Raw genomic sequence first — 9,175 nt, forward strand, 5'->3', positions numbered from 1 at the left:
AATTTAAAAGAGGATAAACTTCACTGAGCCTCCACCAGAGAAATTCACAGGATAGAGCAGCTAGAAAACAATGAAGAAAAGTAAACAACACTACAAAAAATAGAATCAGAGAAAAACAAAAAGAGATAATAGACTGTGTACTCATTTCACATGTACAGAAATTATATGATGGAAAACTGAACCCAAATTCTAGGACCCACATGTGTAGAATTGTAAATAAATGTTTTGAAGATAACTTGCTTCTGTACTTAAAAAGTTATAAAGAGAACCCCTGTGTTACATTATGGTATTCTACTTGAAGTGTTACACTGAATGGCAAATCAGTGAAATGACCAAGTATTCCAGTTCTGCTGTAATCTATTTTTTTGGAGTATCATGTAAAAGCTGGGTTGTGTGTAAATATGACTGTATTCTCATATCAGAGATGACTCACTATCTCTCTGCCTCATAGATATTCAGCTTCCTACACACCGTTGTAACGTGTGTGTGTGTGTGTGTGTGTGTGTGTGTGTGTGTGTGTGTGTGTGTGTGTGTGTGTGTGTGTGTGTGTGTGTGTGTGTGTGTGTGTGTGTGTGTGTGTGTGTGTGTGTGTGTGTGTGTGTGTGTGTCAGCCTGGAGAGGACACTGTCCATTTGCCCTGCAGTGATGTAAGAAAGTGTGCAATGAATGAGACATGAAGTCTGAGCAAGCACCGCAACCATAAATGGAAAAGCTAGCAAGATAGTGAGTGACATAACATCTACTGTCGACATGGGATTTGATGTGCACACTGAGCAGGCCACACACACAGACGTCCACTCATATTACTACACACAAAACACCAACAGGTACAGAGCGTGGAGTCAGTGTGAGTCTTTGAGGGGTTTTGTCTTTCAAACTTTCTCTTTCTGTGCTATAGCCCTTCAAAATAAAACGCATGCAAGTTCAAAGCAGTCAGGCAAATAATGACGTATTTGTGGCAAGCTGAAAAGCATCTACTGCAGCTAACAGTGGTTTTATTCATCATGTTCTTCTGTTTATAACTACTTATTTACTTTATTAACTCAGAAATTTGAGATCAATACCAGAAACACAGCTGTTTCTAGATATATATTTCTTGTTCGTATAGATTTAGAGGGTTGCACATTGTACTTGGTGCATCCTGATACTGATAAATAAATGACATTATTTGTACAAAATAGCAAATAGAAACTGTGTTGAATGCAGATCAGTACCACAGTAACAAAACAGGACATGAATACAGGAGAGAACATTTTCGTTTGGCTCCTATTTTGCACATCTAGGTCAATTTGAGAGAAGGGCATCGCTTTTTTGCCATCTGGGCTGTTGCACAAACACAGACCATTTGCAGACCCGTGGTTCACGGCTAGCTATGACATCATGTAATGTGACATCACTTCCCTCTGAGGCAAGTCACCGCTCACTCGACTGGAGCGTAAACACATAGCCATGCAGAGGTTTCTGTGTGTGCGACTGTGAGTGTGTGTGTGTGCATGTGGGCATGTGACATCACGGCGTCATCACTGCCCAACTCCATAACCAAAGCTGTGTGAAGCAGAGATTATGTCAGAAAGTGCCATGCTAGCAGAGCTGCTGCGGCTGTTGTTGTTTTGATAGCCTTGATTACATCCCTTCATTTATTCCAACCTATCGGTGTCGAGCCGAGAGGAGAGCAGCGCTGGGCAGCTGACAGATTAAGGAAAAGGAGTGGAATTGTTTGCCAAAGTATGAGGAGAGGCCAGAGGGCGAGTAGCTCCTCTGAGTCTGAAGAGAATCAACGGCTATGGTCAACGGATTCAAAGGAGCTGTCGTCACTCAGTGGATGCTCGTCAAATGAAGATTCTCTGTCAGTTTCAGATGTGGAGGCAGACAGTGCGATGAAGAGGAGTCAGAGATTCAGCAGCTCCTTCAGCTTTGGGGAAGATGAACAGCTACAGTCAAATAATGAGGGCAGAGAAGAAGAAGAAGAAGAAGAACTGTCACCGAAGAACTCTAATGGAGTGTCCGTCACGGAGGCGGTGGAGGCAGAATTAGCAGCAGATTGCATGCGAATGGAGAAAAAGGACACCTTTTGTGACACAAATCAACCAAGGTCAGGTCTATTCAGGCCTCAGGAGTTATGGCTGGCAATGACGCGATGTCTCTCTATCCGATGGCCTCCCTGTCTATCCATTAACAGACAAAGTAACAGGAAATTAGCCTACCAAGTGGATCTTGACCAATCAGAGGACACTCAGTCATCGAGCAGCTCCGACACAACCAATGACAGCTCTTCTAGCACATCTACCTCAGGAGATAAAGATGCGTCACCGGTGAAGCACGAAGAAGACAAAGTCAGAAGCAAAGGGGTTAAAAGTCGTCCGCTCACTCGTCGAGGGGTTTCTTGTTCCTCCCCCAGATTACCAAGAACCAGACAAATTACTGATTCCGTGTTAGCTTCAATGATACTGGAGAAAGAAATGTTCCTGAGGATTGAGCTGGTAGACTCAGGCGAGGAGAGGGATGATTTACGCTACCGGGCAGAATGGAAGTTGTCAGAGAGAACTAAGGAACTGGCAGAGGGAGTGTGGCTCTCTCGAAGCCAAACAAAGATGGATTGACCTATTAAGTTAGAGGTTTGGTTGCCTTGGATGGGTTTGGCTTTTTACCACGCACCCATCAAGTTAGACTGGCTATTGCAAGCATCAGTAGGTTTGCCATTATAATAATGTAAACTGTGATGTGACTACTGATTAGAAATGGCCTAGATATCAGTGAATAATCAGCAAGATTGGTTTTGCATGATGACTGTGTAAACCACTGTGTGCTGATACAGACTGTGCTGATAAAAATGCAGTGACTGTAGCTAACTAATTAGAGATGCTATTTTCAGAAACACAACACTGCACAGTTAGTGTTAATGTTTATTTTTCCGCCTTTCTGGGTCTCTCGGAGAACATTTTACACATGGCTGGCTCCATGCGTGGGAGGGAAGAGAGATCTAATAGAATATGTTGTGCATTTATGAATAAAAGCCTTCTTGTAATATGGATTTTATTTTTTGATTACTCTGTTGTAAATACATGTTAACGGTGTGCAATGAAAACACAGAAAATTGTTAGTCATGGTAAGATTTTGAAAATAGGACTTAAAGTTTAGATCAGAATAGTAATAGTAAAGCAATATGTTTGTTCAAAGACACCAACAAAATTCAGCATAGATTATAGCCTAAACCCAAATGCAGTTCTCATGGTCAGTATGTGTCAGCAGTCTTTAGTAAATACCACAGAGGTTTTAATTGATTTGTATTTTAAAAGTCCCCAGCAATGAGCTTAATGTCTTTGATGTCTTAATTGCATGAGTGAGAACAGGATGGGAATTATTTAAATTTAGTTCAAGATGTCTTTCCGAGTAACCTCATTCCCAAAGTGCTTTTCACCGGGCTCTCAGCTGAAGAGAATTAGAGAGCGAGGGGTTTATCAAAACTTCCATTACAACATTATGAGACAAAAGAAATGGAATTATGCAGTCTCCCTCAAATTCTGACTGTCAAACTACATTTCTGAAAGCCATCGCATGCGGTATGAAAGTGTGTGGCTATGCTATTATTGCTGCTTTCTCCAGAGCAGAGGGTGTTTCTATGCATAGATGACAGCTATTTTCAAAGTGCACGCGCATGGCTTAACCCTTTTTAATTAACAGTGATGTGCTTTGACAAAGACTACGAATAGGGCTATATATAGCATGTGCACAGTGTAGTTGTATCTCATTTCACTAAGCTGCTTTAGACAAGTATGCAGGATTGTATGTACATTTTTCATTTTGTTTTCTGAGGCTTTTAAGCCTTTAGCCTCTCTGTCATTCATCAAATTGAACGCCTTTCTTGTTCAGTTTCATTTTTACTTACTTTACATGCTTTTTTTTTGTATACACTATTAGTGCTGGCAGTGCGTCACGCAAATGACAGCTTACAATATGAAGCCTAAAACAAATATCGCTATTGCTGGATCAGTTCTTCTGTTCTCTCATTCTTATGCCTGATATTCATGACTCAGAGCATATTTGAATTAAGGAGCTGGCATGGTGTGTGATGGCTACTTGGCAGTGACTGCCAGTGCCAGTTACCCTCGTCACTTTAAGGAGGAGTGCTGGGTAAACAGAAGGGGGATAAATATATCCGCTTAGAGTTCGAAGTTCACGTGCACTGGCCCATTTGAGAGCAGCCAGCTAGTCAACCCTGACCGCATGTTTTACCATGTGTGGAATGTATATTTTATGTGTTGTGCATTAGGACCCACCAAACACCATGACTGTGCGTATTCTGCTCAAAGTGCAAATTTAGCTTATTCTTTACTACCTCTTTGAGTCGCGTGTTTTCAGAAAACCTATTTCGTCCACGGAAAGGACACCTGCATTTATGCATCTGTAAGCCAAAGCATGGAGATATGCACCTTTCTGAAATATGTTTAGTTATTTCTACTGAAGTTGTACTCTTTTGTGAGTTTATATTAAAGAAAACGTAAGTAGGGGGGTGGAAAAAATTGTCTCTAAAGGCGATATATGCATATGTGAAAGGGATGGAAAAAATGGGGAAAAAAAAGTCTCATCTGTTGTGAAGCAGAAGTTTCATCCCTGGAGTCACATAACTGGCAACCCATCAGTAATGACTGCCTCATTAGGCAAATGGCACATGTGCTGCAGATGATGACAGAGTCTAGTAGTGAGTATTCAATGATAAGTCGATTCCTCTTGGGTAAAGTAGGATTAAATGCAGAATTTAATGTGACTGTTCCAGTGATTCTCTGAGTCATATGGAGATGAAAGAGGAAAAATAGCAACCAGAAGACTGATAAGTAACCATGACAAAAACAGACTAATTAACTTCTTTTTGAGGTTGCTAGATAACCATGTTTTGTGGCAATTAAACATTTGATATGCTGTATGTGCATTAATTTTGCTAGTTGTTTTCTGACTTTTAGGTTTCCCATATCCATTGCTTCTAGCTGCACAGTGGAGTAGTGGTTAGCACTTTCGGCTTGCAGCGAGAAGATTCCTGGTTCACGTCCCGGCCTGGGCCTGGGATCTTTCTGCATGGAGTTTGCATGTTCTCCCTGAGCATGCGTGGGTTTTCTCCGGGTACTCCGGCTTCCACAGTCCAAAAATATGTTGAGGTTAATTGACTGTTCTAAATTGCCCGTGAGTGTGATTGTTTGTCTGTATATGTAGCCCTGCGACAGACTGGTGACCTGTCCAGGGTGTCCCCTGCCTTCGCCCGAGTCAGCTGGGATAGACTCCAGCACCCCCTGCGACCCTAGTGAGGATAAAGGGGTGTATAGAGAATGGATGGATGGATATCCATAGGGAATTCACTTGATATTGTATACAGTTTAAGTGATACTTTTAGTCCCTTGGAGAAGTCTTAGCCTTTCTAATAACATAGGAGGAAAATATAATTAGTATAGTTTTAGTTTTGCTATGAATCACCAAAGCCCTAAAAATGTAAGTTAAAATAATTTAAACTTTTTACTGTAGAACATTATGCAGGAAACCATGCTAGATGAATTAGGTAATGAAATAAGATTTAAAAGTTGTTTGTCTTTGATTTGACTGGGCTGCAAAAGTCCAAGAGACATATATTTTATTTACGTTCTATATGTAATCACTACTGTCAGTTATGATAAAAACTAAATACTGTACAGGCTTTACTTCACAATCAAAGTAAGTTACTTTATGATTGTGTAACATCTCCATCGAACAGATGGTTTGCTGTACAGTGTGACATGATCTGTAGATAAGCAGAGCAGATTTTGACAGTGTCAGAATAGTGTTTTCTATGCTGGCACTTACCAACTGCTCCCCATCTAGTCTGACATTGTCACAGCTATTCCAGTAACTATCAACAGCCTGACCTCTGCAGGCAGAAGGCTTTCAACATTGTAATGACTCAAGCTGAGTGATGAAGAGCCCCTCGTCTGTCTTCGAAAGTGAGACAAAGTGCAGAACACAGAGTTCCTCTTTTCCGGTTCATTTTCACAGACATATAAGTGTGTTTGTAAACTGTGCTGGAAGGAATGGTCCTCAAAGATAGTTACATAACTGTGATGGACTGCAAATCCCAGCAGAGGACACACGTTCCAGCCGCCTAAGGACAAATGTGACTTCATGGAATTTTGAGGTGTTAGGAAGCCAGCCAGCCAATAATTGCTTTATCTCTGTAGCCTTTTAGTTATGTTCTACTAGATGTAAAGCTTTGTCAAAAAGCCATTGTGCTTCACTCCCAAATGTAACACCATTGCTGCTTTGCTACTGCATTAAGGCTGTTGAAGATTGTCAGAGGCCAAAATGTTGATCTCAACATGCATATTAAGTCAGTACATGAAATGGATATGAAAAGTACACACTAAACTGTCTTACATGCATGCTGTTAATATTTGTCTGGGACTGTTGAAATCCTAACTTCTTTGGGAATGTAGAGTTAAAAAGGAGGACCTCTGTTCCTCTTGGCAGTCTTCAAAAATCAGATCACATTACACTATATTGTGGAGGCAGTGATTGTGACTCAGCAACTGGCACTGTCACCTCGAAACATTAGGCCACAAGTTGAATTTCCAGCCTCTGTTAGCTCTGTGCTGAGTTTGTGTTCATATGGCTTTGCTGTTCCTCCCAGACATACAGGTCAGATGGAGTGGCGACGTTGTCACTCAGCTTGTTTTCTATTGACCATTCGATATAAACTGGACTAGATTAAAACTAGAATCAAAAGAATATTGTCGTTAAAAATAACAAAAATATTGCCAATCACAGGCAAGTGTTGTCAAGAGCAACTGCTTTTGTACACATTTTTGTAAAGTTTTCCTTGAAATGAGCACAAGGTTTACTTTTACGGCTCTGCTGCATTTCATACAATGTTAATAACCTCATAAAAGGCACAAAACGAAAAAGTTCCACATCACAGGAGGATGTAGTCAAAATTAACATCTTTGAATTGGGAAAACAACAAACGCGTGTACGTGCGCACTTTTTCACATGCCCGTGTATTGCATGCATGCGTAGACTGTGCAGGTTGATTTTTTATTGGTTTAACTTGGTGCGAAGTCAGCAGATAAATCCTTATTTGCACCTGCGTGTAAAGCTTTAACCGAGGTAAAGCGAGGTTAATCCACTTCGTTCCAGCTCACTTTGCTTCCTCTATCTATTATAGATGTATCCTAGTGTTGGGCTTGTCAAGGTGCTGCCTGTGATACAAAAAAATGTAGCTATGACTCAGCCTCAGATGTGAACCTGCTGAAGTAAAACAATACCAATAGTGGCACAGGGGGGCATAAGGGACACTTACAAACTGAATGCTTGACTCAGGATGATGAATTGTAGTTGGAACGTGTGTGTGTGTGTGTGTGTGTGTGTGTGTGTGTGTGTGTGTGTGTGTGTGTGTGTGTGTGTGTGTGTGTGTGTGTGTGTGTGTGTGTGTGTGTGTGTGTGTGTGTGTGTGTGTGTGTGTGTGTGTGTGTGTGTGTGTGTGTGTGTGTGTGTGTGTGTGTGTGTGTGTGTGTGTGTGGTGAGTGTCTGTGGAGGACAAAGAAGAGTGTGATGGATGATTCCAGCAGGGTGTTGTATTAGTCAGCTGTGGACACACACATGCACAGAGGCTTTGCAGATGGCCAGAAGCGCTCTGGTGACATCTGTGGCTGTTTGGGATTCTTGTGAGAAGTGTTTGTCCTTGTGGGTTCGTAGCTTGGTGTGTGCTGACTCAAGGCGTGTGTATGCGCACATGCATGTGTATGGAACACCAAGGTGGCATTATGCTACAGCACAGGGCTGGCTGACTATATGATAGATCGCTATCATGAGACCGCTCAGTATTACCTCCTCCTATCAGCTGCACGTATACACACACTCTCCTATAACACCATGCTAGCAGAGTAGACTGCATACAGGCATTACCAGTGGTGTTGAGGGTATTTTTCAGCTTTCCTTTATAACATGGGAAGATACATAGTCTTTGTTTGGTGGTTAATATTACTGGGCTGCAGTCATCACCAGAACTTTATTCACATTTTTAGAAATCAACCTCAGCGGGGGGATTATATTCCTCAAAGCCATACCGGACATTGCTGCTGAGAGAGGGATGGGCATGACTAATTTCTACTAATAATTCCCAGTAATAATACTCTTCCTCCATTCTAGTTCAGACAATCCAGCTAGCCCGAGGCAACAGGGTTTGCTGTACAGTCAGAAATTTCTTGTCTCCTCTGCAAGGCTTCATCATACTTTCCTCATCAGAACTAATAAAACATTTTAGATGAGTTTTGATATGCTTCCATGGCCTAGATGATAAAGAATGGTTTAATTTTTAATTTGAAATGATTGAATTAGTGGTGTGGTGGTTAGCACTTTCGCCTTGCAGCTACAAGTTCCCCGGTTTGCCTTCCTGGCATCTTTCTGCATGGAGTTTGCATGTCTCCTTGTGTATGTGTGGGTTTTCTCCGTTTAAAATGGTAAATGGTCTGTATTTATATAGCGCTTTACTATACCTGCAAGGTACCCAAAGCGCTTTACAAGATACATCACATTCACCCATTCACACACACATTCACACACTGATGGCGGAAGCTGCCATGCAAGGCGCTAACCACGACCCACCAGGAGCAATTAGGGGTTCAATGTCTTGCTCAGGGACACCTCGACATGAGCACGACGGGCCGAGGATTGAACCGGCAACCCTCCGATTGCAAGACGGCCATGCCGCCCCACAGAGTGTGGGGCACGTACTCCGGCTTCCTCCCACAGTCCAAAAATATGCTGAGGTTAATTAATTATTCTAAATTGTCCGTAGGTGGGAATGCGAGTGTGTTTGTTTATCTCTATATGTAGCCCTGTGACAGACTGGCGACCTGTCCACGATGTCCCCTGCCTTCACCCCAAATCAGCTGGGATAGACTCCAACCTCCCCACAACCCCAATGAGGATAAAATGGTGTACAGAGAATGGGTGGATGAATGGATGGATAATTGAATTATACTGGTTGAATGAAACTTCTTTAATACCTGTCTCACTGCTTGTATAGCTGGTCAGCACTGTTACAAAAAAGGTTAATTTGTCTTTTAATCTGAAATAAATTACTTTTAGTTGCTTAAGAATTCACTGTATCCATTAGAATTAAAAATTCAGCGATTAGACTTGAGATTTTCCACAAGAA

This window comes from Acanthochromis polyacanthus, chromosome 11 (genome assembly GCF_021347895.1).
Source record: "Acanthochromis polyacanthus isolate Apoly-LR-REF ecotype Palm Island chromosome 11, KAUST_Apoly_ChrSc, whole genome shotgun sequence".
In the NCBI taxonomy this organism is placed as follows: domain Eukaryota; kingdom Metazoa; phylum Chordata; class Actinopteri; family Pomacentridae; genus Acanthochromis; species Acanthochromis polyacanthus.